The following is a 19,308-nucleotide window of genomic DNA, read 5'->3' on the forward strand; positions in this document are numbered from 1 at the left end:
GACGTATTTACTATTGGGTTGATAGCAAAGTAGAAAGGGGGATTAGCTCAAATGGTAGAGCGCTCGCTTAGCATGCGAGAGGTAGCGGGATCGATGCCCGCATCCTCCAAACCTTTTCCTACATATTCTTAAAAATGTTCAGATAATGCTTTAATAATTCTACAATACAACTCAATTCAAAACTAGATTATTATTAACGTTGTTTATAGTCTTCTTTGTAAGAATACACATTTAAAAGAAGTGTTCTAGCACCGTGTGTGTGTGAGAGAGAGAGAGAGAGAGAACTATAACTGTGTATGTTTTCTCTTTTTTTCACTGTTTTAGATGTACCTGTGTTCACTGTAGGTGTAACTTTAGCTGGAACACGATTAGCTTTTCGCTTTGGCATTTGGACGTCATGACGTCATCAACCTTCCGGGTTAAAAAATAATAATTGAATAAGTAAGGAATCATAGCAGAGTAATTCCGGTACACCGGCCTTACGGGGATAACTTTTACACTGTAAATCCTCTATATCGTCCTTACGGGAATAGATCGGAGACGGGCAAGCCGGTTTTTCGGCCATACGGGGTAAGCGGGTTAAAGTTCTGAGTCCTAAACAAGACACTATTTGCTCTTTACCAAATATAAGGCCAGCTCAGGCAAACATTTAAAAGAAATGGGTCTTCCACCCTGTCTGGTAATAATGGCCACATGGCATTCCACAGAGGTCAGTTCTGGGTCAACCGCTCTTTTCTATCTACAATACATCTCTGGGACGGATGATTGAGTCTCGTGGCTTCTCGTGCCACGGCTATGCCGATGACACCAAGCTCTATTTGCCCTTCCAGCGCTACGACCCATGGTATCAAGTGCCGCTCTTTTCCCAGTGTCAAAAACTAACTCTGAGAACCTTTATAGGAACAGCTGCACAAATTCATGCGTTATACAGCGACGCCAATCATCTTTCACCCTGTCTGGTAATGTGGAGATTTTCCATGGCATGCAGGGGGATTAGCTCAGATGGTAGAGCGCTCGCTTAGCATGCGAGAAGTAGCGGGATCGACACCTGCATCCTCCAAAAACTGCGCTGTTCTCAGTGTCAAAAACTATCCCTGGGTATCTTCTTACGAATTCATGCATAGTACAACTAAGCCAATCATCTCACACTGTCTGGTAATGTGGAGATTCTCCATTGCATGAAGGGGGATTAGCTAGAGTGGTAGAGTGCTTGCTTTGCATGTGAGAGGTAGTGGGATCCTCCTGCGTCCTCCAAAAAATGCTCTGTTGTCAGTGTCAAAAACTATCCTTGAGAACCTTTTAAGGTACAGCTGCACACATTCATGCCTTTATCAAGCCAGGCAATCATGTGGCAGCCCTGCAATGCATACAATCATGCAGATGTGGGCCTGCAGCTAATGTTCGCTTCAACCATCATATTGGGCTATGTAAGTAAGTCTCACGTCTTGGCATTTCAGTCGAGAAAGATGAGTGCAAGTAAACATACAGGCCCTTAACTTAACCCTCTTACCCCTGAGTTCCCACAGTATCATGTCCCATAAGCCTATATTCCCCAGAGAAACAGCACGCCAACCCTGAATTCCTGGGCCAAACTCAACATTTTAATTTGAACATTTTTAGGCCTTGAAACAACTTATAATAATGTATTTGTGTAATATTACTTTGAAAATGAAGCAGTTCAGTGTTTTTACTAAACTTAACTAGAGAAATTACGAAAAAATGCTCGCTAAAATCCTTTTACTCATTTAGAAGTACCATACGAGCATCAGCGTGGTCAATGCCTTTGAATAAATTCAAGTAAATAATAAATAAATAAATGCATTTTAGCGCCAAAAGTCAAGTTTCTGGTGATAATCAGACCAGCAGGTAGTGTTTTCACGAATGCACAGAGATGGTCCCGTTATGACTCCAGACCCCTGCAGTGTCAGTCGCACTGGTTGACGCTGAAGATGAAGACGGATCAGGGTCTGAATCAGGAGAGTTTGCGTCTCTGTCAGTTTCGGTTCCGGTTTCAACATCGCCTGAACTTTCACTGCTGTCACTATCTAGAATCCTCGCTCTCGCCTGTGTATGTTTTCTCTTTTTTTCCACTGTTTTAGATGTACCTGTGTTCACTGTAGGTGTAACTTTAGCTGGAACACGATTAGCTTTTCGCTTTGGCATTTGGACGTCATGACGTCATCAACCTTCCGGGTTAAAAAATAATAATTTAATAAGTAAGGAATCATAGCAGAGTAATTCCGATACACCGGCCTTACGGGGATAACTTTTACACTGTAAATCCTCTATATCGTGCTTACGGGAATAGATCGGAGACGGGCAAGCCGGTTTTTCGGCCATACGGGGTAAGCGGGTTAAAGTTCTGAGTCCTAAAGAAGACACTATTTGCTCTTTACCAAATATAAGGCCAGCTCAGGCAAACATTTAAAAGAAATGGGTCTTCCACCCTGTCTGGTAATAATGGCCACATGGCATTCCACAGAGGTCAGTTCTGGGTCAACCGCTCTTTTCTATGTACAATACATCTCTGGGACGGATGATTGAGTCTCGTGGCTTCTCGTGCCACGGCTATGCCGATGACACCAAGCTCTATTTGCCCTTCCAGCGCTACGACCCATGGTATCCGGCCCGATCGTTAGGGGGATTAGCTCAGGTGGTAGAGCGCTCGCTTAGCATGCGAGAGGTAGCGGGATCGATGCCTGCATCCTCCAATTACTGCACTTTTCCCAGAGTGAAAAACTAACTCTGAGAACCTTTATAGGAACCGATGCACAAATTCATGTGTTATACAGCGATGCCAATCATCTTTCACCCTGTCTGGTAATGTGGAGATTCTCCATTGCATGAAGGGGGATTAGCTCAAATGGTAGAGCGCTCGCTTTGCATGCGAGAAGTAGCGGGATCGATGCCTGCATCCTCCAAGTGCCGCTCTTTTCCCAGTGTCAAAAACTAACTCTGAGAACCTTTATAGGAACAGCTGCACAAATTCATGCGTTATACAGCGACGCCAATCATCTTTCACCCTGTCTGGTAATGTGGAGATTTTCCATGGCATGCAGGGGGATTAGCTCAGATGGTAGAGCGCTCGCTTAGCATGCGAGAAGTAGCGGGATCGATGCCTGCATCCTCCAAAAACTGCGCTGTTCTCAGTGTCAAAAACCATCCCTGGGTATCTTCTTACGAATTCATGCATAGTACAACTAAGCCAATCATCTCACACTGTCTGGTAATGTGGAGATTCTCCATTGCATGAAGGGGGATTAGCTAGAGTGGTAGAGTGCTTGCTTTGCATGTGAGAGGTAGTGGGATCCTCCTGCGTCCTCCAAAAAATGCTCTGTTGTCAGTGTCAAAAACTATCCTTGAGAACCTTTTAAGGTACAGCTGCACACATTCATGCCTTTATCAAGCCAGGCAATCATGTGGCAGCCCTGCAATGCATACAATCATGCAGATGTGGGCCAGCAGCTGCAGCTAATGTTCGCTTCAACCATCATATTGGGCTATGTAAGTAAGTCTCACGTCTTGGCATTTCAGTCGAGAAAGATGAGTGCAAGTAAACATACAGGCCCGTAACTTAACCCTCTTACCCCTGAGTTCCCACAGTATCATGTCCCATAAGCCTATATTCCCCAGAGAAACAGCACGCCAACCCTGAATTCCTGGGCCAAACTCAACATTTTAATTTGAACATTTTTAGGCCTTGAAACAACTTATAATAATGTATTTGTGTAATATTACTTTGAAAATGAAGCAGTTCAGTGTTTTTACTAAACTTAACTAGAGAAATTACGAAAAAATGCTCGCTAAAATCCTTTTACTCATTTAGAAGTACCATACGAGCATCAGCGTGGTCAATGCCTTTGAATAAATTCAAGTAAATAATAAATAAATAAATGCATTTTAGCGCCAAAAGTCAAGTTTCTGGTGATAATCAGACCAGCAGGTAGTGTTTTCACGAATGCACAGAGATGGTCCCGTTATGACTCCAGACCCCTGCAGTGTCAGTCGCACTGGTTGACGCTGAAGATGAAGACGGATCAGGGTCTGAATCAGGAGAGTTTGCGTCTCTGTCAGTTTCGGTTCCGGTTTCAACATCGCCTGAACTTTCACTGCTGTCACTATCTAGAATCCTCGCTCTCGCCTGTGTATGTTTTCTCTTTTTTTCACTGTTTTAGATGTACCTGTGTTCACTGTAGGTGTAACTTTAGCTGGAACACGATTAGCTTTTCGCTTTGGCATTTGGACGTCATGACGTCATCAACCTTCCGGGTTAAAAAATAATAATTGAATAAGTAAGGAATCATAGCAGAGTAATTCCGGTACACCGGCCTTACGGGGATAACTTTTACACTGTAAATCCTCTATATCGTCCTTACGGGAATAGATCGGAGACGGGCAAGCCGGTTTTTCGGCCATACGGGGTAAGCGGGTTAAAGTTCTGAGTCCTAAACAAGACACTATTTGCTCTTTACCAAATATAAGGCCAGCTCAGGCAAACATTTAAAAGAAATGGGTCTTCCACCCTGTCTGGTAATAATGGCCACATGGCATTCCACAGAGGTCAGTTCTGGGTCAACCGCTCTTTTCTATGTACAATACATCTCTGGGACGGATGATTGAGTCTCGTGGCTTCTCGTGCCACGGCTATGCCGATGACACCAAGCTCTATTTGCCCTTCCAGCGCTACGACCCATGGTATCAAGTGCCGCTCTTTTCCCAGTGTCAAAAACTAACTCTGAGAACCTTTATAGGAACAGCTGCACAAATTCATGCGTTATACAGCGACGCCAATCATCTTTCACCCTGTCTGGTAATGTGGAGATTTTCCATGGCATGCAGGGGGATTAGCTCAGATGGTAGAGCGCTCGCTTAGCATGCGAGAAGTAGCGGGATCGACGCCTGCATCCTCCAAAAACTGCGCTGTTCTCAGTGTCAAAAACTATCCCTGGGTATCTTCTTGCGAATTCATGCATAGTACAACTAAGCCAATCATCTCACACTGTCTGGTAATGTGGAGATTCTCCATTGCATGAAGGGGGATTAGCTAGAGTGGTAGAGTGCTTGCTTTGCATGTGAGAGGTAGTGGGATCCTCCTGCGTCCTCCAAAAAATGCTCTGTTGTCAGTGTCAAAAACTATCCTTGAGAACCTTTTAAGGTACAGCTGCACACATTCATGCCTTTATCAAGCCAGGCAATCATGTGGCAGCCCTGCAATGCATACAATCATGCAGATGTGGGCCAGCAGCTGCAGCTAATGTTCGCTTCAACCATCATATTGGGCTATGTAAGTAAGTCTCACGTCTTGGCATTTCAGTCGAGAAAGATGAGTGCAAGTAAACATACAGGCCCTTAACTTAACCCTCTTACCCCTGAGTTCCCACAGTATCATGTCCCATAAGCCTATATTCCCCAGAGAAACAGCACGCCAACCCTGAATTCCTGGGCCAAACTCAACATTTTAATTTGAACATTTTTAGGCCTTGAAACAACTTATAATAATGTATTTGTGTAATATTACTTTGAAAATGAAGCAGTTCAGTGTTTTTACTAAACTTAACTAGAGAAATTACGAAAAAATGCTCGCTAAAATCCTTTTACTCATTTAGAAGTACCATACGAGCATCAGCGTGGTCAATGCCTTTGAATAAATTCAAGTAAATAATAAATAAATAAATGCATTTTAGCGCCAAAAGTCAAGTTTCTGGTGATAATCAGACCAGCAGGTAGTGTTTTCACGAATGCACAGAGATGGTCCCGTTATGACTCCAGACCCCTGCAGTGTCAGTCGCACTGGTTGACGCTGAAGATGAAGACGGATCAGGGTCTGAATCAGGAGAGTTTGCGTCTCTGTCAGTTTCGGTTCCGGTTTCAACATCGCCTGAACTTTCACTGCTGTCACTATCTAGAATCCTCGCTCTCGCCTGTGTATGTTTTCTCTTTTTTTCCACTGTTTTAGATGTACCTGTGTTCACTGTAGGTGTAACTTTAGCTGGAACACGATTAGCTTTTCGCTTTGGCATTTGGACGTCATGACGTCATCAACCTTCCGGGTTAAAAAATAATAATTTAATAAGTAAGGAATCATAGCAGAGTAATTCCGATACACCGGCCTTACGGGGATAACTTTTACACTGTAAATCCTCTATATCGTGCTTACGGGAATAGATCGGAGACGGGCAAGCCGGTTTTTCGGCCATACGGGGTAAGCGGGTTAAAGTTCTGAGTCCTAAAGAAGACACTATTTGCTCTTTACCAAATATAAGGCCAGCTCAGGCAAACATTTAAAAGAAATGGGTCTTCCACCCTGTCTGGTAATAATGGCCACATGGCATTCCACAGAGGTCAGTTCTGGGTCAACCGCTCTTTTCTATGTACAATACATCTCTGGGACGGATGATTGAGTCTCGTGGCTTCTCGTGCCACGGCTATGCCGATGACACCAAGCTCTATTTGCCCTTCCAGCGCTACGACCCATGGTATCCGGCCCGATCGTTAGGGGGATTAGCTCAGGTGGTAGAGCGCTCGCTTAGCATGCGAGAGGTAGCGGGATCGATGCCTGCATCCTCCAATTACTGCACTTTTCCCAGAGTGAAAAACTAACTCTGAGAACCTTTATAGGAACCGATGCACAAATTCATGTGTTATACAGCGATGCCAATCATCTTTCACCCTGTCTGGTAATGTGGAGATTCTCCATTGCATGAAGGGGGATTAGCTCAAATGGTAGAGCGCTCGCTTTGCATGCGAGAAGTAGCGGGATCGATGCCTGCATCCTCCAAGTGCCGCTCTTTTCCCAGTGTCAAAAACTAACTCTGAGAACCTTTATAGGAACAGCTGCACAAATTCATGCGTTATACAGCGACGCCAATCATCTTTCACCCTGTCTGGTAATGTGGAGATTTTCCATGGCATGCAGGGGGATTAGCTCAGATGGTAGAGCGCTCGCTTAGCATGCGAGAAGTAGCGGGATCGATGCCTGCATCCTCCAAAAACTGCGCTGTTCTCAGTGTCAAAAACCATCCCTGGGTATCTTCTTACGAATTCATGCATAGTACAACTAAGCCAATCATCTCACACTGTCTGGTAATGTGGAGATTCTCCATTGCATGAAGGGGGATTAGCTAGAGTGGTAGAGTGCTTGCTTTGCATGTGAGAGGTAGTGGGATCCTCCTGCGTCCTCCAAAAAATGCTCTGTTGTCAGTGTCAAAAACTATCCTTGAGAACCTTTTAAGGTACAGCTGCACACATTCATGCCTTTATCAAGCCAGGCAATCATGTGGCAGCCCTGCAATGCATACAATCATGCAGATGTGGGCCAGCAGCTGCAGCTAATGTTCGCTTCAACCATCATATTGGGCTATGTAAGTAAGTCTCACGTCTTGGCATTTCAGTCGAGAAAGATGAGTGCAAGTAAACATACAGGCCCGTAACTTAACCCTCTTACCCCTGAGTTCCCACAGTATCATGTCCCATAAGCCTATATTCCCCAGAGAAACAGCACGCCAACCCTGAATTCCTGGGCCAAACTCAACATTTTAATTTGAACATTTTTAGGCCTTGAAACAACTTATAATAATGTATTTGTGTAATATTACTTTGAAAATGAAGCAGTTCAGTGTTTTTACTAAACTTAACTAGAGAAATTACGAAAAAATGCTCGCTAAAATCCTTTTACTCATTTAGAAGTACCATACGAGCATCAGCGTGGTCAATGCCTTTGAATAAATTCAAGTAAATAATAAATAAATAAATGCATTTTAGCGCCAAAAGTCAAGTTTCTGGTGATAATCAGACCAGCAGGTAGTGTTTTCACGAATGCACAGAGATGGTCCCGTTATGACTCCAGACCCCTGCAGTGTCAGTCGCACTGGTTGACGCTGAAGATGAAGACGGATCAGGGTCTGAATCAGGAGAGTTTGCGTCTCTGTCAGTTTCGGTTCCGGTTTCAACATCGCCTGAACTTTCACTGCTGTCACTATCTAGAATCCTCGCTCTCGCCTGTGTATGTTTTCTCTTTTTTTCACTGTTTTAGATGTACCTGTGTTCACTGTAGGTGTAACTTTAGCTGGAACACGATTAGCTTTTCGCTTTGGCATTTGGACGTCATGACGTCATCAACCTTCCGGGTTAAAAAATAATAATTGAATAAGTAAGGAATCATAGCAGAGTAATTCCGGTACACCGGCCTTACGGGGATAACTTTTACACTGTAAATCCTCTATATCGTCCTTACGGGAATAGATCGGAGACGGGCAAGCCGGTTTTTCGGCCATACGGGGTAAGCGGGTTAAAGTTCTGAGTCCTAAACAAGACACTATTTGCTCTTTACCAAATATAAGGCCAGCTCAGGCAAACATTTAAAAGAAATGGGTCTTCCACCCTGTCTGGTAATAATGGCCACATGGCATTCCACAGAGGTCAGTTCTGGGTCAACCGCTCTTTTCTATGTACAATACATCTCTGGGACGGATGATTGAGTCTCGTGGCTTCTCGTGCCACGGCTATGCCGATGACACCAAGCTCTATTTGCCCTTCCAGCGCTACGACCCATGGTATCAAGTGCCGCTCTTTTCCCAGTGTCAAAAACTAACTCTGAGAACCTTTATAGGAACAGCTGCACAAATTCATGCGTTATACAGCGACGCCAATCATCTTTCACCCTGTCTGGTAATGTGGAGATTTTCCATGGCATGCAGGGGGATTAGCTCAGATGGTAGAGCGCTCGCTTAGCATGCGAGAAGTAGCGGGATCGACGCCTGCATCCTCCAAAAACTGCGCTGTTCTCAGTGTCAAAAACTATCCCTGGGTATCTTCTTGCGAATTCATGCATAGTACAACTAAGCCAATCATCTCACACTGTCTGGTAATGTGGAGATTCTCCATTGCATGAAGGGGGATTAGCTAGAGTGGTAGAGTGCTTGCTTTGCATGTGAGAGGTAGTGGGATCCTCCTGCGTCCTCCAAAAAATGCTCTGTTGTCAGTGTCAAAAACTATCCTTGAGAACCTTTTAAGGTACAGCTGCACACATTCATGCCTTTATCAAGCCAGGCAATCATGTGGCAGCCCTGCAATGCATACAATCATGCAGATGTGGGCCAGCAGCTGCAGCTAATGTTCGCTTCAACCATCATATTGGGCTATGTAAGTAAGTCTCACGTCTTGGCATTTCAGTCGAGAAAGATGAGTGCAAGTAAACATACAGGCCCTTAACTTAACCCTCTTACCCCTGAGTTCCCACAGTATCATGTCCCATAAGCCTATATTCCCCAGAGAAACAGCACGCCAACCCTGAATTCCTGGGCCAAACTCAACATTTTAATTTGAACATTTTTAGGCCTTGAAACAACTTATAATAATGTATTTGTGTAATATTACTTTGAAAATGAAGCAGTTCAGTGTTTTTACTAAACTTAACTAGAGAAATTACGAAAAAATGCTCGCTAAAATCCTTTTACTCATTTAGAAGTACCATACGAGCATCAGCGTGGTCAATGCCTTTGAATAAATTCAAGTAAATAATAAATAAATAAATGCATTTTAGCGCCAAAAGTCAAGTTTCTGGTGATAATCAGACCAGCAGGTAGTGTTTTCACGAATGCACAGAGATGGTCCCGTTATGACTCCAGACCCCTGCAGTGTCAGTCGCACTGGTTGACGCTGAAGATGAAGACGGATCAGGGTCTGAATCAGGAGAGTTTGCGTCTCTGTCAGTTTCGGTTCCGGTTTCAACATCGCCTGAACTTTCACTGCTGTCACTATCTAGAATCCTCGCTCTCGCCTGTGTATGTTTTCTCTTTTTTTCCACTGTTTTAGATGTACCTGTGTTCACTGTAGGTGTAACTTTAGCTGGAACACGATTAGCTTTTCGCTTTGGCATTTGGACGTCATGACGTCATCAACCTTCCGGGTTAAAAAATAATAATTTAATAAGTAAGGAATCATAGCAGAGTAATTCCGATACACCGGCCTTACGGGGATAACTTTTACACTGTAAATCCTCTATATCGTGCTTACGGGAATAGATCGGAGACGGGCAAGCCGGTTTTTCGGCCATACGGGGTAAGCGGGTTAAAGTTCTGAGTCCTAAAGAAGACACTATTTGCTCTTTACCAAATATAAGGCCAGCTCAGGCAAACATTTAAAAGAAATGGGTCTTCCACCCTGTCTGGTAATAATGGCCACATGGCATTCCACAGAGGTCAGTTCTGGGTCAACCGCTCTTTTCTATGTACAATACATCTCTGGGACGGATGATTGAGTCTCGTGGCTTCTCGTGCCACGGCTATGCCGATGACACCAAGCTCTATTTGCCCTTCCAGCGCTACGACCCATGGTATCCGGCCCGATCGGTAGGGGGATTAGCTCAGGTGGTAGAGCGCTCGCTTAGCATGCGAGAGGTAGCGGGATCGATACCCGCATCCTCCAATTACTGCACTTTTCCCAGAGTGAAAAACTAACTCTGAGAACCTTTTTAGGAACCGCTGCGCAAATTCATGTGTTGTCCAACTAAGCCAATCATCTTACACCTTGTCCGGTAAAGTGGACATTCTCTGCTGCATGCAGGGGGATTAGCTCAAATGGTAGAGCGCTCGCTTTGCATGCGAGAAGTAGCGGGATCGATGCCTGCATCCTCCAAGTGCCGCTCTTTTCCCAGTGTCAAAAACTAACTCTGAGAACCTTTATAGGAACAGCTGCACAAATTCATGCGTTATACAGCGACGCCAATCATCTTTCACCCTGTCTGGTAATGTGGAGATTTTCCATGGCATGCAGGGGGATTAGCTCAGATGGTAGAGCGCTCGCTTAGCATGCGAGAAGTAGCGGGATCGACGCCTGCATCCTCCAAAAACTGCGCTGTTCTCAGTGTCAAAAACTATCCCTGGGTATCTTCTTGCGAATTCATGCATAGTACAACTAAGCCAATCATCTCACACTGTCTGGTAATGTGGAGATTCTCCATTGCATGAAGGGGGATTAGCTAGAGTGGTAGAGTGCTTGCTTTGCATGTGAGAGGTAGTGGGATCCTCCTGCGTCCTCCAAAAAATGCTCTGTTGTCAGTGTCAAAAACTATCCTTGAGAACCTTTTAAGGTACAGCTGCACACATTCATGCCTTTATCAAGCCAGGCAATCATGTGGCAGCCCTGCAATGCATACAATCATGCAGATGTGGGCCAGCAGCTGCAGCTAATGTTCGCTTCAACCATCATATTGGGCTATGTAAGTAAGTCTCACGTCTTGGCATTTCAGTCGAGAAAGATGAGTGCAAGTAAACATACAGGCCCTTAACTTAACCCTCTTACCCCTGAGTTCCCACAGTATCATGTCCCATAAGCCTATATTCCCCAGAGAAACAGCACGCCAACCCTGAATTCCTGGGCCAAACTCAACATTTTAATTTGAACATTTTTAGGCCTTGAAACAACTTATAATAATGTATTTGTGTAATATTACTTTGAAAATGAAGCAGTTCAGTGTTTTTACTAAACTTAACTAGAGAAATTACGAAAAAATGCTCGCTAAAATCCTTTTACTCATTTAGAAGTACCATACGAGCATCAGCGTGGTCAATGCCTTTGAATAAATTCAAGTAAATAATAAATAAATAAATGCATTTTAGCGCCAAAAGTCAAGTTTCTGGTGATAATCAGACCAGCAGGTAGTGTTTTCACGAATGCACAGAGATGGTCCCGTTATGACTCCAGACCCCTGCAGTGTCAGTCGCACTGGTTGACGCTGAAGATGAAGACGGATCAGGGTCTGAATCAGGAGAGTTTGCGTCTCTGTCAGTTTCGGTTCCGGTTTCAACATCGCCTGAACTTTCACTGCTGTCACTATCTAGAATCCTCGCTCTCGCCTGTGTATGTTTTCTCTTTTTTTCCACTGTTTTAGATGTACCTGTGTTCACTGTAGGTGTAACTTTAGCTGGAACACGATTAGCTTTTCGCTTTGGCATTTGGACGTCATGACGTCATCAACCTTCCGGGTTAAAAAATAATAATTTAATAAGTAAGGAATCATAGCAGAGTAATTCCGATACACCGGCCTTACGGGGATAACTTTTACACTGTAAATCCTCTATATCGTGCTTACGGGAATAGATCGGAGACGGGCAAGCCGGTTTTTCGGCCATACGGGGTAAGCGGGTTAAAGTTCTGAGTCCTAAAGAAGACACTATTTGCTCTTTACCAAATATAAGGCCAGCTCAGGCAAACATTTAAAAGAAATGGGTCTTCCACCCTGTCTGGTAATAATGGCCACATGGCATTCCACAGAGGTCAGTTCTGGGTCAACCGCTCTTTTCTATGTACAATACATCTCTGGGACGGATGATTGAGTCTCGTGGCTTCTCGTGCCACGGCTATGCCGATGACACCAAGCTCTATTTGCCCTTCCAGCGCTACGACCCATGGTATCAAGTGCCGCTCTTTTCCCAGTGTCAAAAACTAACTCTGAGAACCTTTATAGGAACAGCTGCACAAATTCATGCGTTATACAGCGACGCCAATCATCTTTCACCCTGTCTGGTAATGTGGAGATTTTCCATGGCATGCAGGGGGATTAGCTCAGATGGTAGAGCGCTCGCTTAGCATGCGAGAAGTAGCGGGATCGACGCCTGCATCCTCCAAAAACTGCGCTGTTCTCAGTGTCAAAAACTATCCCTGGGTATCTTCTTGCGAATTCATGCATAGTACAACTAAGCCAATCATCTCACACTGTCTGGTAATGTGGAGATTCTCCATTGCATGAAGGGGGATTAGCTAGAGTGGTAGAGTGCTTGCTTTGCATGTGAGAGGTAGTGGGATCCTCCTGCGTCCTCCAAAAAATGCTCTGTTGTCAGTGTCAAAAACTATCCTTGAGAACCTTTTAAGGTACAGCTGCACACATTCATGCCTTTATCAAGCCAGGCAATCATGTGGCAGCCCTGCAATGCATACAATCATGCAGATGTGGGCCAGCAGCTGCAGCTAATGTTCGCTTCAACCATCATATTGGGCTATGTAAGTAAGTCTCACGTCTTGGCATTTCAGTCGAGAAAGATGAGTGCAAGTAAACATACAGGCCCTTAACTTAACCCTCTTACCCCTGAGTTCCCACAGTATCATGTCCCATAAGCCTATATTCCCCAGAGAAACAGCACGCCAACCCTGAATTCCTGGGCCAAACTCAACATTTTAATTTGAACATTTTTAGGCCTTGAAACAACTTATAATAATGTATTTGTGTAATATTACTTTGAAAATGAAGCAGTTCAGTGTTTTTACTAAACTTAACTAGAGAAATTACGAAAAAATGCTCGCTAAAATCCTTTTACTCATTTAGAAGTACCATACGAGCATCAGCGTGGTCAATGCCTTTGAATAAATTCAAGTAAATAATAAATAAATAAATGCATTTTAGCGCCAAAAGTCAAGTTTCTGGTGATAATCAGACCAGCAGGTAGTGTTTTCACGAATGCACAGAGATGGTCCCGTTATGACTCCAGACCCCTGCAGTGTCAGTCGCACTGGTTGACGCTGAAGATGAAGACGGATCAGGGTCTGAATCAGGAGAGTTTGCGTCTCTGTCAGTTTCGGTTCCGGTTTCAACATCGCCTGAACTTTCACTGCTGTCACTATCTAGAATCCTCGCTCTCGCCTGTGTATGTTTTCTCTTTTTTTCCACTGTTTTAGATGTACCTGTGTTCACTGTAGGTGTAACTTTAGCTGGAACACGATTAGCTTTTCGCTTTGGCATTTGGACGTCATGACGTCATCAACCTTCCGGGTTAAAAAATAATAATTTAATAAGTAAGGAATCATAGCAGAGTAATTCCGATACACCGGCCTTACGGGGATAACTTTTACACTGTAAATCCTCTATATCGTGCTTACGGGAATAGATCGGAGACGGGCAAGCCGGTTTTTCGGCCATACGGGGTAAGCGGGTTAAAGTTCTGAGTCCTAAAGAAGACACTATTTGCTCTTTACCAAATATAAGGCCAGCTCAGGCAAACATTTAAAAGAAATGGGTCTTCCACCCTGTCTGGTAATAATGGCCACATGGCATTCCACAGAGGTCAGTTCTGGGTCAACCGCTCTTTTCTATGTACAATACATCTCTGGGACGGATGATTGAGTCTCGTGGCTTCTCGTGCCACGGCTATGCCGATGACACCAAGCTCTATTTGCCCTTCCAGCGCTACGACCCATGGTATCCGGCCCGATCGGTAGGGGGATTAGCTCAGGTGGTAGAGCGCTCGCTTAGCATGCGAGAGGTAGCGGGATCGATACCCGCATCCTCCAATTACTGCACTTTTCCCAGAGTGAAAAACTAACTCTGAGAACCTTTTTAGGAACCGCTGCGCAAATTCATGTGTTGTCCAACTAAGCCAATCATCTTACACCTTGTCCGGTAAAGTGGACATTCTCTGCTGCATGCAGGGGGATTAGCTCAAATGGTAGAGCGCTCGCTTTGCATGCGAGAAGTAGCGGGATCGAAGCCTGCATCCTCCAAGTGCCGCTCTTTTCCCAGTGTCAAAAACTAACTCTGAGAACCTTTATAGGAACAGCTGCACAAATTCATGCGTTATACAGCGACGCCAATCATCTTTCACCCTGTCTGGTAATGTGGAGATTTTCCATGGCATGCAGGGGGATTAGCTCAGATGGTAGAGCGCTCGCTTAGCATGCGAGAAGTAGCGGGATCGACGCCTGCATCCTCCAAAAACTGCGCTGTTCTCAGTGTCAAAAACTATCCCTGGGTATCTTCTTACGAATTCATGCATAGTACAACTAAGCCAATCATCTCACACTGTCTGGTAATGTGGAGATTCTCCATTGCATGAAGGGGGATTAGCTAGAGTGGTAGAGTGCTTGCTTTGCATGTGAGAGGTAGTGGGATCCTCCTGCGTCCTCCAAAAAATGCTCTGTTGTCAGTGTCAAAAACTATCCTTGAGAACCTTTTAAGGTACAGCTGCACACATTCATGCCTTTATCAAGCCAGGCAATCATGTGGCAGCCCTGCAATGCATACAATCATGCAGATGTGGGCCAGCAGCTGCAGCTAATGTTCGCTTCAACCATCATATTGGGCTATGTAAGTAAGTCTCACGTCTTGGCATTTCAGTCGAGAAAGATGAGTGCAAGTAAACATACAGGCCCTTAACTTAACCCTCTTACCCCTGAGTTCCCACAGTATCATGTCCCATAAGCCTATATTCCCCAGAGAAACAGCACGCCAACCCTGAATTCCTGGGCCAAACTCAACATTTTAATTTGAACATTTTTAGGCCTTGAAACAACTTATAATAATGTATTTGTGTAATATTACTTTGAAAATGAAGCAGTTCAGTGTTTTTACTAAACTTAACTAGAGAAATTACGAAAAAATGCTCGCTAAAATCCTTTTACTCATTTAGAAGTACCATACGAGCATCAGCGTGGTCAATGCCTTTGAATAAATTCAAGTAAATAATAAATAAATAAATGCATTTTAGCGCCAAAAGTCAAGTTTCTGGTGATAATCAGACCAGCAGGTAGTGTTTTCACGAATGCACAGAGATGGTCCCGTTATGACTCCAGACCCCTGCAGTGTCAGTCGCACTGGTTGACGCTGAAGATGAAGACGGATCCGGGTCTGAATCAGGAGAGTTTGCGTCTCTGTCAGTTTCGGTTCCGGTTTCAACATCGCCTGAACTTTCACTGCTGTCACTATCTAGAATCCTCGCTCTCGCCTGTGTATGTTTTCTCTTTTTTTCCACTGTTTTAGATGTACCTGTGTTCACTGTAGGTGTAACTTTAGCTGGAACACGATTAGCTTTTCGCTTTGGCATTTGGACGTCATGACGTCATCAACCTTCCGGGTTAAAAAATAATAATTTAATAAGTAAGGAATCATAGCAGAGTAATTCCGATACACCGGCCTTACGGGGATAACTTTTACACTGTAAATCCTCTATATCGTGCTTACGGGAATAGATCGGAGACGGGCAAGCCGGTTTTTCGGCCATACGGGGTAAGCGGGTTAAAGTTCTGAGTCCTAAAGAAGACACTATTTGCTCTTTACCAAATATAAGGCCAGCTCAGGCAAACATTTAAAAGAAATGGGTCTTCCACCCTGTCTGGTAATAATGGCCACATGGCATTCCACAGAGGTCAGTTCTGGGTCAACCGCTCTTTTCTATGTACAATACATCTCTGGGACGGATGATTGAGTCTCGTGGCTTCTCGTGCCACGGCTATGCCGATGACACCAAGCTCTATTTGCCCTTCCAGCGCTACGACCCATGGTATCCGGCCCGATCGGTAGGGGGATTAGCTCAGGTGGTAGAGCGCTCGCTTAGCATGCGAGAGGTAGCGGGATCGATACCCGCATCCTCCAATTACTGCACTTTTCCCAGAGTGAAAAACTAACTCTGAGAACCTTTTTAGGAACCGCTGCGCAAATTCATGTGTTGTCCAACTAAGCCAATCATCTTACACCTTGTCCGGTAAAGTGGACATTCTCTGCTGCATGCAGGGGGATTAGCTCAAATGGTAGAGCGCTCGCTTTGCATGCGAGAAGTAGCGGGATCGATGCCTGCATCCTCCAAGTGCCGCTCTTTTCCCAGTGTCAAAAACTAACTCTGAGAACCTTTATAGGAACAGCTGCACAAATTCATGCGTTATACAGCGACGCCAATCATCTTTCACCCTGTCTGGTAATGTGGAGATTTTCCATGGCATGCTGGGGGATTAGCTCAGACGGTAGAGCGCTCGCTTAGCATGCGAGAAGTAGCGGGATCGACGCCTGCATCCTCCAAAAACTGCGCTGTTCTCAGTGTCAAAAACTATCCCTGGGTATCTTCTTACAAATTCATGCATAGTACAACTAAGCCAATCATCTCACACTGTCTGGTAATGTGGAGATTCTCCATTGCATGAAGGGGGATTAGCTAGAGTGGTAGAGTGCTTGCTTTGCATGTGAGAGGTAGTGGGATCCTCCTGCTTCCTCCAAAAAATGCTCTGTTGTCAGTGTCAAAAACTATCCTTGAGAACCTTTTAAGGTACAGCTGCACACATTCATGCCTTTATCAAGCCAGGCAATCATGTGGCAGCCCTGCAATGCATACAATCATGCAGATGTGGGCCAGCAGCTGCAGCTAATGTTCGCTTCAACCATCATATTGGGCTATGTAAGTAAGTCTCACGTCTTGGCATTTCAGTCGAGAAAGATGAGTGCAAGTAAACATACAGGCCCTTAACTTAACCCTCTTACCCCTGAGTTCCCACAGTATCATGTCCCATAAGCCTATATTCCCCAGAGAAACAGCACGCCAACCCTGAATTCCTGGGCCAAACTCAACATTTTAATTTGAACATTTTTAGGCCTTGAAACAACTTATAATAATGTATTTGTGTAATATTACTTTGAAAATGAAGCAGTTCAGTGTTTTTACTAAACTTAACTAGAGAAATTACGAAAAAATGCTCGCTAAAATCCTTTTACTCATTTAGAAGTACCATACGAGCATCAGCGTGGTCAATGCCTTTGAATAAATTCAAGTAAATAATAAATAAATAAATGCATTTTAGCGCCAAAAGTCAAGTTTCTGGTGATAATCAGACCAGCAGGTAGTGTTTTCACGAATGCACAGAGATGGTCCCGTTATGACTCCAGACCCCTGCAGTGTCAGTCGCACTGGTTGACGCTGAAGATGAAGACGGATCAGGGTCTGAATCAGGAGAGTTTGCGTCTCTGTCAGTTTCGGTTCCGGTTTCAACATCGCCTGAACTTTCACTGCTGTCACTATCTAGAATCCTCGCTCTCGCCTGTGTATGTTTTCTCTTTTTTTCACTGTTTTAGATGTACCTGTGTTCACTGTAGGTGTAACTTTAGCTGGAACACGATTAGCTTTTCGCTTTGGCATTTGGACGTCATGACGTCATCAACCTTCCGGGTTAAAAAATAATAATTGAATAAGTAAGGAATCATAGCAGAGTAATTCCGGTACACCGGCCTTACGGGGATAACTTTTACACTGTAAATCCTCTATATCGTCCTTACGGGAATAGATCGGAGACGGGCAAGCCGGTTTTTCGGCCATACGGGGTAAGCGGGTTAAAGTTCTGAGTCCTAAACAAGACACTATTTGCTCTTTACCAAATATAAGGCCAGCTCAGGCAAACATTTAAAAGAAATGGGTCTTCCACCCTGTCTGGTAATAATGGCCACATGGCATTCCACAGAGGTCAGTTCTGGGTCAACCGCTCTTTTCTATCTACAATACATCTCTGGGACGGATGATTGAGTCTCGTGGCTTCTCGTGCCACGGCTATGCCGATGACACCAAGCTCTACTTGCCCTTCCAGCGCTACGACCCATGGTATCAAGTGCCGCTCTTTTCCCAGTGTCAAAAACTAACTCTGAGAACCTTTATAGGAACAGCTGCACAAATTCATGCGTTATACAGCGACGCCAATCATCTTTCACCCTGTCTGGTAATGTGGAGATTTTCCATGGCATGCTGGGGGATTAGCTCAGATGGTAGAGCGCTCGCTTAGCATGCGAGAAGTAGCGGGATCGACGCCTGCATCCTCCAAAAACTGCGCTGTTCTCAGTGTCAAAAACTATCCCTGGGTATCTTCTTACGAATTCATGCATAGTACAACTAAGCCAATCATCTCACACTGTCTGGTAATGTGGAGATTCTCCATTGCATGAAGGGGGATTAGCTAGAGTGGTAGAGTGCTTGCTTTGCATGTGAGAGGTAGTGGGATCCTCCTGCGTCCTCCAAAAAATGCTCTGTTGTCAGTGTCAAAAACTATCCTTGAGAACCTTTTAAGGTACAGCTGCACACATTCATGCCTTTATCAAGCCAGGCAATCATGTGGCAGCCCTGCAATGCATACAATCATGCAGATGTGGGCCAGCAGCTGCAGCTAATGTTCGCTTCAACCATCATATTGGGCTATGTAAGTAAGTCTCACGTCTTGGCATTTCAGTCGAGAAAGATGAGTGCAAGTAAACATACAGGCCCTTAACTTAACCCTCTTACCCCTGAGTTCCCACAGTATCATGTCCCATAAGCCTATATTCCCCAGAGAAACAGCACGCCAACCCTGAATTCCTGGGCCAAACTCAACATTTTAATTTGAACATTTTTAGGCCTTGAAACAACTTATAATAATGTATTTGTGTAATATTACTTTGAAAATGAAGCAGTTCAGTGTTTTTACTAAACTTAACTAGAGAAATTACGAAAAAATGCTCGCTAAAATCCTTTTACTCATTTAGAAGTACCATACGAGCATCAGCGTGGTCAATGCCTTTGAATAAATTCAAGTAAA

At 44.4% G+C, this 19,308-nt stretch overlaps 6 non-coding genes across 6 annotated transcripts; all 6 read left to right on the plus strand.

Moving 5' to 3' along the window:
* Nucleotides 1-36: 36 nt before the first annotated feature.
* trnaa-agc (transfer RNA alanine (anticodon AGC)) lies at nucleotides 37-109 on the plus strand. The gene has a single exon. It is a non-coding gene; the product is annotated as a tRNA-Ala (tRNA).
* A 2,529-nt stretch (nucleotides 110-2,638) lies between these two features.
* On the plus strand, nucleotides 2,639-2,711 carry trnaa-agc (transfer RNA alanine (anticodon AGC)). The gene has a single exon. It is a non-coding gene; the product is annotated as a tRNA-Ala (tRNA).
* A 3,784-nt stretch (nucleotides 2,712-6,495) lies between these two features.
* On the plus strand, nucleotides 6,496-6,568 carry trnaa-agc (transfer RNA alanine (anticodon AGC)). The gene has a single exon. It is a non-coding gene; the product is annotated as a tRNA-Ala (tRNA).
* A 3,784-nt stretch (nucleotides 6,569-10,352) lies between these two features.
* On the plus strand, nucleotides 10,353-10,425 carry trnaa-agc (transfer RNA alanine (anticodon AGC)). The gene has a single exon. It is a non-coding gene; the product is annotated as a tRNA-Ala (tRNA).
* A 3,785-nt stretch (nucleotides 10,426-14,210) lies between these two features.
* On the plus strand, nucleotides 14,211-14,283 carry trnaa-agc (transfer RNA alanine (anticodon AGC)). The gene has a single exon. It is a non-coding gene; the product is annotated as a tRNA-Ala (tRNA).
* Nucleotides 14,284-16,287: 2,004 nt separating this feature from the next.
* trnaa-agc (transfer RNA alanine (anticodon AGC)) lies at nucleotides 16,288-16,360 on the plus strand. The gene has a single exon. It is a non-coding gene; the product is annotated as a tRNA-Ala (tRNA).
* Nucleotides 16,361-19,308: the final 2,948 nt, after the last annotated feature.

Source organism: Ictalurus punctatus, chromosome 14 (assembly GCF_001660625.3).
Source record: "Ictalurus punctatus breed USDA103 chromosome 14, Coco_2.0, whole genome shotgun sequence".
Classification (NCBI taxonomy): domain Eukaryota; kingdom Metazoa; phylum Chordata; class Actinopteri; order Siluriformes; family Ictaluridae; genus Ictalurus; species Ictalurus punctatus.